The sequence below is a fragment of the Stegodyphus dumicola genome, chromosome 9 (genome assembly GCF_044657685.1).
Source record: "Stegodyphus dumicola isolate Sdum_Otavi_A_Nest chromosome 9, ASM4465768v1".
Classification (NCBI taxonomy): Eukaryota; Metazoa; Arthropoda; class Arachnida; order Araneae; family Eresidae; genus Stegodyphus; species Stegodyphus dumicola.
In genome coordinates, this window is record NC_140776.1 from 72,268,155 (window position 1) to 72,287,439 (window position 19,285).

The window sequence follows — 19,285 nt, forward strand, 5'->3', positions numbered from 1 at the left end:
ACAAAATTTAAATAAACCTTATTTTCGGTCTTCACTCTCAAGAAAATACATGTAGCATAGGCATGCTTGCTGGCATCGCTGAAAACATGAAGACTTACATCTCCGTTAACCGATCTGTCAATATTAAGCCATCTAGGAATTTTGACATTAGACAGCAGTTTCATTTCCTTTCCCCATTGCATGGACTTCTTTTCTAAATGTTCTGGCAATTTTTGATCCCAATTTAATCGTAATTTCCAACACTCTTGCAATATCACCTTTGGGAACAGGGTAACGGGAGAAAGGAAGCCTACTGGGTCAAATAACTTATGCGCGCAAGAAAGGAGTGTTCGTTTACTCGCGATAATCTCCTCTTTCTTTAGTGACTCAATTTTACAGGAAAGAGTATCATCCTTCAAATCCCAGTTTAACCCTAAAACGCAAACGAATGTATCTAATTTAGAGTTGGGAATTATTTCGGTTTCATAATTCGACTGCCATCCTCTAAGATTAAACTTTCCCAGTGACAATAACATTCTCGATTCTAGTACAAATCTATTCAATTCTTCAACATTCTTAAAACTAGTCAGGCAATTATCAACATAGAAGGACTCTTTCAAAATGTTGGCTGTAACTGCAAACTGATCTGGGGCACGATTTAAATGATAGTTCAACGTAGCGGCTAACAAAAATGGACTACAGTTAAGCCCAAAAACCACGCGACAATGTCTGTAAATTTTAGTATTCTCTTCTTCTGCACCTTTCCAAAAGAAACGCAAATAATCTCTATCCTTCTCTCTTATACCAATCTGCAAGAAGGCTTTCTCAATGTCTGAAATCACTACAAGAGGATATTTCCGAAAACGAATCAACAATGTTGGAATTATTTCTTAGGTTGGGACCTTTCTCAAGACAATCATTTAAGGAAAGTTCTCCTTTGGCGTGTGCCGAAGCATCAAAAACTGGCCTTACTCGCGTAGTTTGGCTAGATTCTTTAAAAACCGGCCTATGAGGCAAATAGTGCTCTCTATCTACTTCGCCTTCATTTACCTCTTCAATAATTCGTTCCTTCAACCAAATATCAAATACTTCCTGATAAACTTTAATTTGATTCGAATCTAATAATTTCCTTCGCGTATTAGTCAGGCGTTTTTCTGCCAACGTTTTATTATTAGACAAGCGAAAGGGGTCCACTACCCAAGGTAATGCAGTTTCATATCTCCCGTCTGAATCCAAATTCAAATTTTCCTCAAAATACTGCATGGTCTCCTCATGAATTTCAGCTTTCTTTTTAGACTCAACTGGGTCATTTATACCAATAACGTCTAACTTCCACAAGTTTTCTGCTGATCTTTCGTTTAGCAATAAAGAAACACATGCAAGAGAATCATTTATACCCGAAGATTCCTTCGCTGGAATTTTACCCATTAAAATCCATCCCAAACGTGTTTCCATCGCGACCGGACCACTTTGCAAACATTTAATATTTCCGGTGAATAATTTTCCAGCAATATCAGAACCTATCAACAATTTAATGTCACTTTCGTTTTCGGGAGCATTACCCTCTACATCTGACACTTGAATATTTAATTTACGAAGTTCTTTCAACCAAGGATCTTTAGGTATTTTCTTTACATCAGAACAAATAACAGATTCACTTAAACAATGCACACTACATACATATTTATTATCAAGGCTACTCAAATTAACTATATATTTAGAATGCAATTTTTCTTTTGTTTCTACACCTTCGAATAATTTATGAACTAATTTCACTTCGCCAACATTGTTACATTTCAAAGAATCTGTAATATCTTTCGTTAAATAACTTCTCTCGCAACCCGTATCTATAATCCCTCTGACTATCCTTTCCCTGTTGCCATTTTTTACCCTTACGATTAATGTTTGTAGTAACACATCGGAGCTTGCGGATCTGCTAGCCAAAACATTGACCTCATTTTTCGCCACAGGCTCTACTTGTTTAGTCTCTTTCAATTGAGAAGGAACTTGTTGACACATTACTGCCAAATGCCTTTTCTGGCAAATTAAACACTTAACCTTGGACTTACAGTTACGAGAAATATGGTTTTTCTTCAAGCATAATAGACATAAACCCTTCTTAAATATTAAATCTTTTTTATCCTGATATGTAAGCGTACTAGCTTTAAAACATTTTTCTGTTAAATGTGGCTTATCACAAAATAAACACGATTCCTCAACTTTCTTAATAGGAGCATTTTCTTTAAATTTGTCTCCTGTATACAAATCATTACAAGTAGGAATATTAGACTCATCGTTAATGTAACTTTTAGATTTTATACTTTTATCAAAAGAAAAGCGCGCTAATTTAATTCTCTCTTCAGATATCACTTCATTTTTCAAAAACAGAAGAATAGATTCAAGATCGCTCTTACCTTGTTGTGACGAGCTCTCCCGTTCCCTCTCCCACACGCGTAAGATGTCAGGGGGCAGGCAAGATTCAACTAACGGAAAAATAACACTAACGTATTTATCTTCAGTCACACCGAGAGATTCCAGAGCACGCAGTTTTGTTTCTAAACTGTCGTACAACGATGATAGCGCAAAATCCTTTTTGGTTGCATTATTATTTATCAACACAAGATTCAATAAATCCCGAACGTACACTTGTATAAGAATATCTTCACGTCCAAAACGATTCTTTAAATGTTCGATGACTTTCGGATAATTTTCTTTAGTTGTCGGGAAACTCTGCACTATTTCCCGTGCTTTCGATTTGGCAGCAGTAGCCTGGATCAGATATACGAATTTCAAATGATCATCTAGCACTGGATCTTCGTGTATCTTACTAAAGGTATTCCAGAAATTCAACCATTGTCGTGGATCACCTGTAAATTCAATCAAATTTATTTTCGGAAGCTTCAAATTCGTTGCCGTTGTTCTTGAATCAACAGTTCTGGTTTCATTTACCGATGCATGAGTCAGCAAATTTTTCTCTAGTTTCACAGTGATTTGCTTCACTTTCATCCTGGCTGCTATTAATTTCTCCTTGTAAGTCTCACATGACTCAAATTCTTTAGTATATTCTTCTTGCGAGACTTCTTTCGATTTTGATAGGAGATCCAATATTTCTTCATCCAACTGTTGTAGTCGAATTCCTTTATCTTTCAGAATTTCCAAGGACGATACTAGAACATCACTGTTCAATTCTGACTTATTCAAATGTCCATGTAGGCTATTATATGCTTTCGTGAAGGCTGCACGCAGTGGTATTCTTCTTACTTTCAAGGCTTCCATTTCTGCTGTTAAACCATCAAAAGTGTCCTTTACCTAACTAATGCGTCCTGTCACGGACGCCACTTTTTATTGTGGTGATCCACGGTTTGAAAATGGTTTCTGAATCAGAAGAGATTCGTGCACTAACCTAGTGCTTCGCATTAGAGAGTAAAGAACATCTATGATATAAAAATATACTTTTATTTACACAGCGAAAACGCGCAGCAACATTATTAACGAAAGCTCATTCTCCTAATAACATACTTCTTTTTACACTCCGCTTGCGCATGCGCATTGACAATTACCAAAGGAGCTTGGCAGATACTGCCATCTGTTGGATAAAACTATTCGCTACAGGTGTGTGGTTCTTTCCCGAACACCCTATTTTTAAAAATATAGAGATGGAAAGCACTTCTAATTTTTGGGGCATTTGTTGTTATATTTCTCATCCTAATATTAGACATACCCGTTTTCAGCTTTTCTCTTAATATTTATTCTTTGAGACATTTTATTAGAAATAAAAAATTCTCATAAAAGTTTTTTTTTCTTGAGGACCTAGTTTGCTCTAGCTAAAGCGTATCACTATCCTAGATATCAAAATGTGTTCTTCACAGCTTGAATGTATCTTTTCATTCTTAACGTCCTTTGTATCTACATAATATCTTACGTAGCATTAGAAAATAACAGTCTTTAGTTTTGGTCTTATGCTTTTCTTGCTTTTCTCAAGAACGATCTAGGCCTCTTTTTCCTGCTTTTAGTATTAATGTTTCTTTTGTTGATTCCGTAGAAGCAAATGACTTAGCTTTAAATTTTAAATTCAAAACTACAAATGAATGGACAAATAAAAAGAATACAAAATTAAATTATCTAAATTCTATAGTTACTCGATTCAGCTTCAAACACATAATGGAAAAAAAGGAGCGGATTCCTATTGCTAGAATAAACTTATTTAAGTGTAATGAATTTAAAACTAGTGTACAGCCTATTCATGATGACAAATTACTGATTAAAGAAATACAAGCAATGCAATTAACTTGTCTGTAAAAGTATAGTCAAAATTAAAAGGATAATTGTAAAAGTGATGTTATTTATGCAAAGAGTGATTTAGTTTCCATTGGCTATTATTTTTTACGCTTATTATATACTATTAGACACTAAAACCTAATATTGCTGAAATTTTTATGGACAGAATTTGCAAATAATCCGAACATGAGCAAATCATGAATGGTAGCATGTTAAAGATAGGGCAAATATCTTGCCTAAATGTAAAACTGTGAATCTGAAAGCAGGCAGACATTGCTAATTTAGTGAAAGACAGATTTTAGATGAAAGCCGCAAAGGACAAGTAACCAACAGACTCGAAGCAGTTCAAAAGCATTTGAAAGTCTTCAGTGAGCTGAATATTCCCCAAAACACTATATTAAGAATCTATGACTAATTTTCAAGCATGCGAATAATTACTCGGTTTTCTTGCCAAATCATCTATTTGCAACATTGCCAAGTGCAACATTTGAAGATCATTATTTGTCACTGTTGGCATGAAAACGCTTTTACACAACTAGGTAGACAGTTGGCTGGGTCTTCTGAACAACCGTTAGCATTTGAATAATTTCTAAATTTCTTTACTTGAGAACACGTATGAGCTTAAGCCACGTACTCTGCACTCTTACTGAACCTCTACCATAAATTTGTAGCTCGGTGCGATCACTTCTCATTAATTTCCAAACAAATAGATCCCCATCATGGAAACAGTGATTGTCAAAGATATGCAATGTAATACTGCATTTTAAAATTTTGTCTTCATCAAAGAGTGCTCAGAATCGGACTCAACTATCTTGGCTACTCTGATGACGAAAACAACAGCATGTGAAGTGCTGTTTTTTAAAAGACGCAGAAAGTGAGACAAAAGCAATGGCCTTCCTTCAAGATTATACTCGTGAAGGCTTCCGCAACTAGTATGTCTGATTGTTAAAATATAGTAACTGCTAGTGTGTAGCTGTTTACAATTATCTTACATTCAGAATGGAGTTATATTCACGTCAATTAAATTGTAGTTAAAAATTATTTATCCGAAATTATTCTTTATTACCATAAGCACTAAACATAAATGCATTTAATACATATACCATATGTGACGGCACAAGAAATATGACACAAATGTTTTACAAAAAGTGAAATTACTGCCCAGTAAGGCTTACTGGGTATTTACCTCATTAAATGGAAGGAAAGATGCTGTAAGCCGAAGATGTTAGTCAATTTCCTTGTTTTGATGTTGTGTGCATTGTTATAAAATCGTTTAAACTTGTGATAATTATTTCTGAAAATTTATGTTTATGTAGTATAATTAATGCTAAGAATAGACCAAAAAATGTTTTTACTTTCATAATGCTGACGGTGGAGAATTTTAAAATAAAATTGTCAAAAAACATTTAAGTGAAATGAATATGAATATTATCATTCTTATATACACTCTTAGACAAAAAAAAAAAAAAAAAAAAAAAAAAAAAAGAAAAGAAAAGAAAAGAAAAAAACGAGTCACCAAGAAGGAGTTATCCAAATGAGACGAAAATCGGTAGAAGTGATGTACAAGTACAGAAAAACAAACGATTACAGTATGAGAAAAATTGTATGATTTATTGAAGTGATAGAGTTTCACACAGTGAAAAAGTCAGTAACCCATTTGTCCACCTCTGGCCCTTATGCAAGCAGTTATTCGGCTTGGCATCGATTGATAGAGGTTGCAGATGTCCTCCTGAGGGATATCGTGCCAATTCTGTCCAAATGGCGCGTTAGATAGTAAACATCCCGAGTTGGTTGGAGGGCCCTGCCCATAATGCTCTAAACGTGCTCAATAGGAGAGAGAACCATGATGGCCAAGGTAATGTTCGGCAAACACTAAGGCAAGCAGTAGAAGCATGTGCAGTGTGGAGGCGGGCATTATCTTGCTGAAATGTAAGCCCAGGATGGCGTGCCATGAAGGGCAACATAACGGGCCTTAGAACTTCGTCGACGTACCCCTGTGCTGTAAGGTTGCGAAGGATGACAACCAAAGGGTTACTACTATGAAATGAAATGGCACCCCAGACTATCACTCCTGGTTGTCGGCCTGTCTTCCGGAAGACAGGTTGGTATCACACCGCTGTCCGGGGCGTCTCCAGACTCGTCTTTGCTGGTCATCGGGGCTGAGTTCAAAGCGGGACTCATCACTGAAGACTAGTCTACTCCTGTCAGTGACATTCCAGTGCGAATGAGCCCGACACCATTGCAAACGGGCTTGACGTTGTACAGAGGTCAATGGCAGTCGGCGCAAGGGACGCCGTGACTTCAGCCCCCTTTCTGTGAGCCGTCAATGAATGGTCCTTGCAGTCACTGAAGCATTAGTTGCACCTACAATGCATCTGGGGCATCATTAGTTGCACCTAATGATCATTAGTAATGCATCATTAGTTGCACCTAATGATGCATCTGGGGCTGTGAGTGCCGCTCTGACGATTGCTCAGTCTTCACGTTCTGTCGTTTCTCTAGGCCTACCGCTTCCTTCTTGACGTTGTGTGCGGCCATGGTTCACCCATTCCTGCCAACATCGTCTAATAGTGGCATCGCTCCTGCTCAAGTGTCGAGCTATTCGCGGATAAGACAACCGGCTTCTTTGAGCGCAACTACATGACCTCTCTCAAATTCTGACATCTGCGCATATCGTTCGCGCACCTGTATGCGAGGCATATTTACAGTCTCCTAGAGTACATGGAATGAAATTCGTGAAGAATTTATGACCTAGAATCGTAATTTATCCTCTTAAATATCATGCCAGTTGCGCAGATCAGATGCGCTCTAGCGACAACCGTTCATTCATTGGTAGCCAAAATGTAAAGTTTTGCATTTTCAGTCGAAACCTGTATGCATATGAATTTATGTCCAATTTGCTTTATATCTTCTCGGTGAGTCGTGGTGCGTCTTTTTTTTTTTTTTTTTTTTTTGTTTGTTTGTTTAAGAGTGTATTTCAGTGTAAAATGTGACTTCTGTTGTTCTTCAAAATTCTGTTAATGTTCTAATACAGTTCGGATACAGAGAGCTACGATTTTACGTTAATACATGTAATAACCAAATATGTGACTTATAATTATAAAACACCATAAATGTGATTTATAATAAATTTAATTTTATTTTTTGTTAACTTATCTAAAAACCTTGTAACTTAAAAAGGTACATGTATATGTATATATATATATATATTATATACATTTTATATATATTTGTATGCATTTTCTATATATTTTTATACATTTTATATATATTTATATACGTTTTATATATATTTATATATTATTATATACATTTTATACATATTATTTTACACATTTTAGGCTACAGGAAAGAGGAAAACATAATAATGGTAGGAAACCACCGTCGCTGAAAATTAAGCATTCTAATCTGCAAAGCAACGGCATACCTGTGACGCATTAGCGTCGCTCCTGTCAAACCCTAGGTGGCACACTTTTGGGGTGTCATTTTTGGCGAGAAACATTATTTTGAACTGGTTATTTATGTGGGTAGTCAAGGTAACTTAAAGAATTCTGAATTATATGCCGAATTATATTGAGGAAAAAGGTTTTCCATAGTATCAAAAATCTTTCCATAGTAGTTTTAGGATTTGTTTTAAGTATACAAAGATTAATGAAAGAAAATCATGTTCTAAGATAGTGGTCGGCAAACCTACTATACAACACAACCAATTATCAACAGTTCAAATTACATAGGCAGATATATAGTTATTCACTTAATTAGGGTACTCTTACGCTGGCTTTTACTAAGAATGATATCAATCTGATCAACGTACGTTCTCTAAGATAGACCCTCTTCCAACTCTACCATCCACACCTCTCTTGTATACTCGTTTCGTGTATCTTCTTTCGCTCATCCTCTCTCTACAGGCTGTATCAGTACAGCGTTGACAAATTTTCAGGACAGATAGAGTACACCTAGATGATGGGAAATTACATAGCAATGCATGGTCGGAAACACTTTCTTAGTGCGCTAGTGACGATACAAAAAGCAAAAAAAAGGAAAGATACAAACAGTGAGACAAAACATGTTTTGTTATATTTAGTACATTAGAAGCCTACAGATAAGAACAAAAGCAAACAACGATTGTCATTAAGGAAGGTGTTCGAAATTACAACCCCGGACTGTGATGCAGGCCTCACATCTTCGCATGGAAGAAAGATCTGCATTACGAATGGAAGATGCATGACGCGCGGTTCCTGCATCACGGTCCGGGACGTAATTTCAAACACATTCATTGTCTCTTTATGTTGTTTTATCTTTGCTTTTGTTATACTTCGAATGATAAACATGTTTTCTCATCCCGTTCGTGTCCTTTCTTTCTTGAATTTTGTGTCGTCACTACAGCACTAGGAAAACGTTTCCGACCATGCATTCCTATGTGATTTTCCATCGTCTAGGTGTACTCTATCTCTCCTGAAATTTTGTCAAAGCTGTACTGATACACCCCGCTGTACCCTATATAACCAAACCATCTTAACACACCTTCCTCAATTCTCAACACTTCATATTTCTTCACTCCGCGACACTTCCTAAAATTAACTTAATACTCCAATTTTATTTTTAAGTCTTAGTTAAATTATATAAGTATGTCGAATGAAACTTTATATTATAATTAACACGATACTATTTATTGCTAAAATAAAACTGTAAGGTATCAAAATACACCTTAAATCATAATAATGACGAACTAAAGTGAACAATGACCTTTCATCTCCTTGGAAAGTTTGAATAACTCAGGTTTGTATGTTGTTGTTTTTAATTTTAAGCGTGATTCCAAGTTCTCATAAATAAAACGACTTCTCAATTTACCCTTGATAAGGTTCATGCTTGAAAATGATTGTTTGAATGAATATGTAGAGCATAATAAGGACAGAACAGCTAACGCTAGTTTTTTTCAGCTGATTATATGAGTCAAGAATATATTCCATGTGTTAAAAATCAACATATTGTTACGTGCGTACGGGTTCGTAATAGATTGAATGCACAAGTCCGATAATAGTTTAGTAAAATTTGTTTTATAAAGAGAAATATTCCAGAACTCTGGAATTTTTCACAGAAATACTCGCACAGGTGTCACTGTATCCCACTTTATAATCAGTAGTTACGCTTCAAGCTACTAAAAACGTTAAACACAACGCAATGCAAAGCGCATCTACAGAGAAAGCTAATTCGGATATCTCAATGAAACAAAACAACTCACAACAACAATAACTAAGTAACTGGACGCAGATGTTCTCTGTTCGGCCTTAAATAGTTTTCAACCTGCCGTATTTCTAGTATTTTCTGCTTCTCGAAGTTACTGGAAATCAGAAAGCAATACTAGGGTAGAATTACGGTTACAGCTAACACAATGGTCAATTACATTTATTCAATTTCAATACATATTACAGTGATACAGAGACCGGGCCCAAATGTTGTCAAATGGTCGCCAAATTATCTATCTAAGTAAAAAATTCGTAACAATATCTTCCCTCTTCAGGTCTCTCAGAACAGATCACTGAACTCATTGTGAACTAAGCTCACATTTGTCTTTCTCCAATGCTTCTATATCAACGCTAAGACGTTCAAATTTCTGAGCTCCATAATTCTTTGTTTTTTAAAACCAGGAATTGGATTTAAAAGTTGCCAGTGTCAAAATTGAAGGGAGAAAGATTTAACTCTGTTATAGTAGTCGTAAGAGGTTTTTTAACAAAGGCTAACGTTACTTTGTTATTTCTGAATTCCTGACACCTGCTGAGAAAAACTTCTCTTATATTTAAAACTGCTGTTTCGAAACAGCAAATGTCAATCAGAATCATTTTCTTGGCAATGTTTTAACAGGCTTCCAAAGTGCAAAATCTTGAGCAAAAAGAGATAATTTGTTTTCAAATGAAATAACTTCTAATATTTAAAAAAAATGTGCTTCCTTTCCCTTGTAGTTTTTGATTAAGCTGATTTAGATGAGATGCAATGTCTACCATGAAATAAAATTTTTGGATCCTGATCGTTCGTTAGTCTGGATAATAAACACCCTTATCAAGGAGAAACTCTTTAATTTCTGTTAATAAGGACGCGAAACGTTTCCTCTTGATAACCAACATACTTTGTCCATTTGTCCATTGTAATGAAATCAGTTCAATCAGTACAATGGGCCATTTATCAATACGTCAGTAAAATATATTGCTAGAATCAGTACAATGTCAATTACTTAATAGAACAACTAAAGTAAAAATGAAATTCATGTTAAACTGTGTTTTTAGTTTTTAGACATTCTCAATTTCAAGTTTTTTCATATTATATGCAACCCAAACATCGTATCTATACTTTATGTTGCCTAAATTCATTTGCCAGGAAAATTTTTATTTCTGACACTGAAAAAACTTTGAAAGGTCTAGAAGCTAAAAATCCTGATATTTTGAAAGTAAACTTCTTTTTTACGTTATTTGGTTTCTCATTCAAGTTAAGATTGCCATTGAGTGGCATATTAATTCAAAGCATTTCATTAGTTAAAATTTGGCATATGACAATTACTACGACAGCACAATTTGATACATAATCAGTACAATGAAAACGCCGAAATAGGTAAAAAAAAAATGTTTCTAAGAATAATATTGGCGGATATATTTTCCGTTTTTTTTTTTTTTTTCACGTTTATGTGAAATCGGACGGCCTTTGTGTTGTATTTTCCAGATTTTCTTGCTTTTACGTGCGAATAACCGCATATGCTATTTTGTGAAAGAGCCACACACGAGGAGCCAAAGAGCCACACTTGGCGTGCGAGCCACTGTTTGCCGACCACTGTTCTAAAGGGATGGATGTGCTTATTTTTTGCTGCATAACAAATTAAATCTTGGTGAAATATTTGACGCTGCTAGACATGAAACATCTTTAGCTTTTTTCAGAGTTGAATGGTATTTTATTTAATAAGTGTTGTTACTAAGTAAGCTGGAAACGACATTTCACACTACCTATATATGGCGTTCTATATGGCAGAAGAACATTTAATGCCATTTCAGAAATTGTGTGAAATTCCGTTCCAGCTCCGAATCCAGAATTCACTCAAGGATTTTTACGGAAACTGAAGTTTTGAGTCACTCAATAGCTCAATCAGTTCCTTTGGGCCTTTGTATGGCAGGCTATTAATCTCGTTAATGTCAGTTAATGCAACTTCTTTAAAAGTGTCATTGATGTTAATTTCTTTAAATTCGTGTATCTGAATTCAATTTTCGCGACCCATACATTTAACTTTGCGACCTTATTTGGCGTCAGCATTCATAGCTTGAGAATCCCTCTGTTAAGAATTTCGACTTTGAATACAAAAATTTCGGAAATATATTTCTTTATCAATTTGAGCTGGCGTCAGTCTTATTCGAAATATTATATTTATCAACGCTTCCAAATTCGAAGTTTTATTATTTAATTGAATGCTTCAAAGATTTTATTGCGTTATTGTTAATTATTTGAAATAATCTTTTGTCATTCTGAAAAGCGCCAAGATCTGTCACATTAGTTCTTTCGGTCGCTTAGATAAACTTTTAAGACAACTAAATCTTGAAAGCTTTAGTGAAATAAAGCCAAATAACTTTGTTCTATTCCAAATTACAAATTTGTTATCGCCAATTCTACATGTAAACAGAGTTCCTACATCAGTACTTAATTCAAAACTATTAAAATAAAACATTTATTAATACACTACATGTAAGTTAATAATAAAATGAATCCAGATATATAACATGTGTAAATCAAAGGATATGGCTTAGTATGTCATTTCCGTCTAGTGTCTAAAATCTATCTGACCTTCCTTTTTTTCAGGTATGGATGCTAGCATCAATGTGTGACATCGTATTTCTTTATAACTGGCTCAGTAGCAGACAAAATATTGGTATTCAAAATACCTTATTTTTTGAATAACTTAATGATCATACCGTTTGCAATAATTATTATATCGTATCCCGAAATGCTCTTTTCTTTAAGCATTTTTTTTATTAAATTTCGAGCATCTTGAAGAGATTTTGCCAAAGAAATAAGTGAAACATATCGACTTTTCCTGTCTTTATTTTAAATCATTTAGTAGATTGTTGCTAACATATGAAATTTCTTTTTACAGATTAAACTTGTTTAATGTTACCTTATTTCATTCATCTCATGGAAAACACTAAGTTTATATGTCCTAATATGAAATTTTATTTCTGCATTTTTCAATACTCTTATGATATTTCATTTTTAAATGACTGAAACAGCCCCATATTAAGAAGTTGTACCTCATTAGCAACCGTTTGATAGAAAAAAGAAACAACTTTCACGTTTGAAAAGACGATTTTTTTCCTTTTATTTATTTATTTAGCCAAATCAGAAAGTCTCCTCCGTGTAAAGATGGAATTCAAGGCTTAGCTGGTTGGATAGTGCATTTAACGAAGCATAACAAAAGAAGTTATAATGCGTAAGCATGTAATCAGTACATTCCATTTTATTTAATATGATGATAACAAAATAAAACTATAAACTATCCTGATAGTAGTTTTCCAAAGCCAAACATAAATGAAACATTTTTTTTAATTTAATTAAATCAAACACTGATTGGTCCTGATTAATGAAGAACTGAAAAATGCTTACAGTTCTAATGATGAAGTTAAAAAAAGAACTTGGTTAAAATCTCTGTGCTTGGAAAACTTTTAAACTCTTAAACTACATTAAAACCACTTCAAATCAAACAATAAAACCCTGTTTCCTTTCTTTTTTTTTAAAGAAAGAAAGATAGTAAAATTGGCTGTTTTTTTTTTTTTTGTTTTTTTTGTTTTTTTTTTTTTTTTTTTTTTTCAACCTAAGGATCAGAGCTATTAAATTATTTTAGGCAAAAACTCTTAAAATGTATTCTATGAACATACGACGCACTCATAAAGCTACATATAGAAGTGAGCTGGACATTAGAAATTCATTGATCGTAAGGTAGAGTTCTGCAGCATTACCTGCGCAGCTTCGCCCCAATTTTGAGGGAGAACACCCCCGGGAGATCTGAAAGTCTTCCACCCTTTTCCCCTACGATTATCCTCTCGAGAAGACTTTTGGATTGCCATGTATTTTTCAGTGCCCGTCTGCCGTATAGACACTATACACTTATTTAAGCTTCCATTTCCTCTTTGGAATTCGAACCCGGCTCCATCGGTACGGCAATCAGCATCATTAATCTCTGTACTGACTGGACGGCTAACGCGCTAATAGAGGAGCGTTATACTTTGAGCAGCTGGCCTCACTCTCGGCTTTTAGGACGCAATTATGGGTACTGAGTAGCCAGTCAATTCTTAGAAGAATTAAGAGAACTTCCTCCAGCTTCTTTTGACTTCCCAGTCTTCCACTCAAAGTTTTACGCTTCTCAACTAGTTACGCACCTGAACGTCTCAGACTGGCTGCCATTTATTGATGATCTTCTGCTTGATGACAATGCTGATATCTTTAAAAGGAACAAGCTAACGGAATAGTTATCTAGCAGACTTAGTTGTGATGTCTACCAGCTCACTGCCTTTTATTCGCACATGTCCGAAAATACAGCAGTAAATTAACTGATAACCATGTTTCCTTAAGCTGAAATTTAGCTTTGTCACTTCATCAACTACTGAATTCTGCTTGCCTGTAGATGTTTCTAAAGTTTTTAAGGAGTCAGTATAATATTTGAATTTCCTATCGTATAATCTAGAAATGAAGGAAAGAGCTTGATATATAACAGTTAATTCCGTGATCAGAACTGAGCAAATATTATACAGAGTAAAGCCCTTCATGTGTCTGTCAATTACATAAGTTGTTGCAATGTAATTAGTTCCTTTCGACTCGTCTGTGTGCAAAGCAATATATGAGTTGTATTTTCGCCTATATTCGAGAAAGAGTTAGTTGTTCATGACTTCGTTATTATTTCATCTGCAAAGGTGGTGAAAGGCATCTAAAAGCTGTATTTGGGTCGTTTGCAAGATGCAATTTGAAAATACTTAACTGCTTGCCTCTACACATCGGTCATACCGTTTCTTCAATCACTGGGCGAACCCTTCATTAGAAAAAAGGCACACGAGACACTCGCTTTTCAAGCAGGCACTCATCAGGCAAAAGCAGCTTACATGGATGATCAAGCTATGATAATATCTTGAAATAATAGCAAAAAGACAACTACTCACCCCTTAACTTAGCTGACGGTTCATAACAATCATCATATGAACTCTGGACTGAAGAAGTTCTGAAATTTACAGAACAAAACTCCAAAATATAATGGTGAACAAGATTTAGTTACAATAAGACTGAAGACTTTGCGTACGTAGACAACTGAGCCATAGTCCAATTTAGAGCGGCAGGGTGTCCCAGAAACATTAAAATGTCTTACAACATCTTTTAGTCTACTTTGAAACTTTTATTATATGTATACGATCACATTTAAGGAAAAAAATCCGAGGTCAATGGTTTTGGACACCCTATATATTCCGCATGCTTTTCTAACTTTTCCTATACTTGTTTACTTGGTTTAGAGGATGTTATTCATGACGCATAGGGTTTTCATGAATCGCTCTGGCTTTGCAGCTTTGCTTTTCTGGCTTTTCTGGCGTTTTCATTGACTCCTTTAAAAACTATAAGGTTTGGTTAAAGTACCAATAAAACGTTCCTCAAGCTTTTCTGTGTTGTCTCAGTGTCTCTTGAAATTCACGACTCCACCGGAGTTTTTAATATTTTGGTAACTTTTTAAATGTCACTGGTATAGAGAGGGTAACTGCTTTAGTCTTACTAACGGTTTCACTACGATAGGCACATCTTTTACCGTTGCCTCTGTGAGCTCTGCAAGAGATGATAAGAGTTCTCAGCTTATCCTATCAAGTATTAAATGAGAGGTTCTTCACATGGGATTTACTTCTTCTCGCATTAGAGATACAACGATGGAGAAGTCACTATGATAAGGATCATTCCCAACACTAAATATACCATATGGCAAAAGAGATGGTGAAGACATGAAAGATTAAGAGTATGAAAGGTGTTTTTTTTTTTTTTTTTTTTTTTTTTTTTTTTTTTTTTCGGGGGGGAGGGTTGAGGAAAGTCCTACCCGTTATTGAAGAGATTTTGGCAGGGATCTTCGATTATTTCATCTAGCTGTTTACCTCGAGAATTTGTGTACTTGCTCTCCCCGAGAGTGGTCTAATTGCTTTCTGTTCTTGAAGCTCGTTTTTCCCCCTTTAATCATAGTTCCTTGAATTGTCAAACATACAGGATGATGTACGTCTATCAAATACTTGTAATTAAAGTTAATGAGATTTTGGTCGAAGTCGCGATAATTCCATAAGACAAAGTGGCCGTTATGACTAATGTTTGCTTTTCCGGTGCTTTTTTTAATTTTGTTTTGCGTGGAGTAGGCACATGAGGATATCCAGTCCCTCTTCGCTTTCTATATGAGAACTTAGATTTTCTGAACTGATGCTTCTGAAGGAGCTTGGATTTCTGGGAGGCATTTAAATGTTCCTTTTTTATTATTATTATCATTATTACCTGTTTGGTTATCCTTAGTTTCTTCATTATTTTAGGTACTGTTATTTCTGATGCCTCTGCTATGTTTTGCTTTAAATTTTGGATTGGCTGCTTATTCTTAAACATATTATTGTTTGTGTGCCTATTTATTTGACTGATTTCACTGCACTTGCAAGATAAATGTTTTTAGTGTTGTATCTCTCCTACTAAACCGTCGAGTTTAGATACGAAATATTCTTTATAACATTTAGCGCGTATACTTCCTTTTCTGACTTCCATTTGGGCACATACTGGCACACAGAGAGAATGCTTTGCATTCTCCTTTACAGTTAGCACATAGTGGATTCGCATTGCGATTATCGCCATCCTGGCCTTCCACAGAGCACGTGCACATGTGACTTTTCCACTACAGAAAATTTTCGAGTGGCCAAAACTCTGGCACTGAAAGCATCGCACGTGGTTTAGTTTATAAGATCTTATATGACACGGTATACTATGTAACCAGCCTCTTTGGTAGATCAGGTGACTTGAAGATCAGGATTATGTGTTTCGTATTTAACAACCGGTCTTCCTTATCCATATTGATCCGCCTAGCAGCACAGACATTCTGGTTGGAGACTTCAGAAATAATTTTCTGTTCTAATTCGATAAGGAAGTCAATTTCTAAAATCACACCTTAACAGTAATTTAATGTTTTGAGACTCATACACTTAAGTCAATGAAATCAAGTTTCTTTAATCTTGTAAACAGACTGATTTGTGGAAGCTTTTTCAATTAGCCGTTTTAATTTTTTGGTGGGGGTTTACTAATATATGATTGTATACATTTCAGTATCAGGAATGATGGCAATTTCTACAGATCACCTATTGTATTACTGATATCCAGAAATCATGGTAGGTTATTATTTTCATTGGAATTTACATTTAATTAATTCTTAATTTCATCTTGATTTTCTTTGGGATTAAAGCACTTTCATTGGAATTTAGCATATTTAAAGACTCCATATTTGAGAGAAAAACAAATTTTGGACCCGAAAGCCCCATCCACCAGGGATTCCAACAAGGTGACGCAGATTCCTGCTACAGGGTTAACCGGGTCTATGAGCAGTTTGAAGCCCCACAGTCACCTTTCCCGCAAGCAGGAACTCCGAAAGCTTATCCCTAAGCTATTGGCATTAAGAACTAGTGAACAGCGGAATGACACTGTAAAGAACTTATTTTATTCTAACCAATTATTTTTAGTTTCAGAAACTTTTTGCTTCTTATTTCAGTTTCCTGCCAGACTGTAAATTTTAAGAACCTGTATGCAAATCTAAGTGAATTCGGAATAAGTATTTAAGCAGTTCGAGGAGGATAGTTAGTTCCAAATCTATTTATTTATCTATTTCGCTATTTAGTCTTTTCAATAGGGTCTACAGTGTATGATTCCAAAACATACTAGAATGCTCTACAACACTAGCGGGGACAACTAAGCTACTGTTTCAATCTGAAGCAGAGGCCAAAGCAATTACTGGAGATAGTAGATCGCCCCTCAACAACCTTTTCAGGTTTACAGGAGGTTTTCTCGTTATGAGAAATTTGAAACAAAGGGATGTAAAATCATCTCACTTTGATCTCCAACCTCCGAAAAGGAAAACTAAAAGTGAGAATGGAAAAGTAACAGATACGAAGATCTGAAAAGGAAACATCGTTAAGGCTCCAGGATTTCTGACCAACCTCGAATTTGCCACACCCCATAATCAGAAAGAGTGAGCCCTGAGGCAAGTTTTTGGGTTGACTAATATAACTGAATTACAAGACAGCCATCTCCCTAGAGAGAGGGATGATTTTGTAGAGATCTTCTCATGCTATTAGGTATATTACACAAGGAAGAAATCATGAACCCCATACAACTAGCCTGTTTTCACTGGGATTTGGATTCAAAGATATTCTTAATGTCATCTACGGCAAGAAAAGACCGAAACGCTCTCCTCGTTTGCAGTCAATCATATATGTCAGAGATATAATATGTTTAAAAAGAATTAGTCTATGTTTTTCTATATTTTCAGCTTTAAAATTTAATACTTGTTTGAAATAAGATCACCGTGTTTAATATCAAGACTGTATATATTTTGTCACATTAATCATTGTATACAAAGCTCGAAGTATTTATTATGTGTAACTTCGAAAAACAGAAATATAATGTACACTGCTCAAAAAAAAAAAAAAAAAAAAAAATCTGAAATTTTTCAGATTTTAAATTACGTCCAAAGGGGCGTTTTTTTAACGTTTTGAGTGTTACCTTTATTTATTAAATATCATGTTCTTTGCACTTAAACCATAAAATTCAGTTCAAGAGCAATATTGCAAAATAATGTTAAATTAAGCATATCTTTAGAATTTTCGATATACACAGTCTCGCGAGCTGGAGATAAAAGTATTTTTTTTTCTATATAACGTTGCCATTTCTCGCTTTTAAAGCATTGAGTTTGTAAATCAAAAATTCGTTAAAGTTTTACAAAATATAAAATCTATAATAAAACAAGTTCCAAATTTGGGATTTCAGATGCCCATATTCGCAGTAGGATTTCGTCATTCAAAATTCGATGGCTCTATGTACCATTGTTTTATCACAATGCGAGAAATAGACAATCATTTATGCAGATTTTTCATTATTTAATTTCTTCAAATATAATGCAGGACTCTAACATTTTGTGGCAACAGTTTGAAAAGTGAACCGACGTTTATGAGTCCGACGCAAAATGCCAAAACGAAAGCAATAGTCCTTCGGGACTGAAATCCCTTTGGACTAAAAAAAAAAAAATGGAACAATGCTATGTCTCCCGTTCTACTGGGCCAATTGTCAAAATTCAAACTGCGTTTTTCATGTCTCGAAAGCGCGACTTAGGATATATATTAGATTTATATATAGCACTATTCTAACATAGGTATTTTGGCAAAAAATCGGACTTTTTCTGAAATAACATACCAATTTTTTCCATATTTAAATTCTACGACTCAAATTATGCCAGAATACCAAGTTTTGTAAAAATCGTACGAGTAGTTTTTAAATATCAGCTCTCAAAATTTTAGCTCCTCAATGTTAATTGAATTTGGCAAATATTAATTAATATCTCTTTTTTGATTAAACTTTTTTGATTTTTTCTCTCACATTTCGAAATTTAGGTTCATTCTAAATAAAATTTACCCATTTTTTGTGTTTTATTTTTTAAATTTCTATTTTTAAATAATTTTTATAAATTTTTCAAAAAAAATTTTGAATTATAACCTATAAAATTTTTACCATTATCTTAAAGTAGGTGTATTTTGAAGCATATCTGCAAAAAATTAGACTTTTTTATTCAAAATTTTCTGAGATATACACAAATTTACATATTTTCGCGTTTTGAAATTTGGCATCTTTTTTTGAGCGATAATAACGCCAAATGTGGTCTATGGATTTTTGTTACACTGAATTGCCACAGCTATTTTTAACCTTAAATTTCAAGTAAAATTTTACGAAGAATTAATTATGTAAC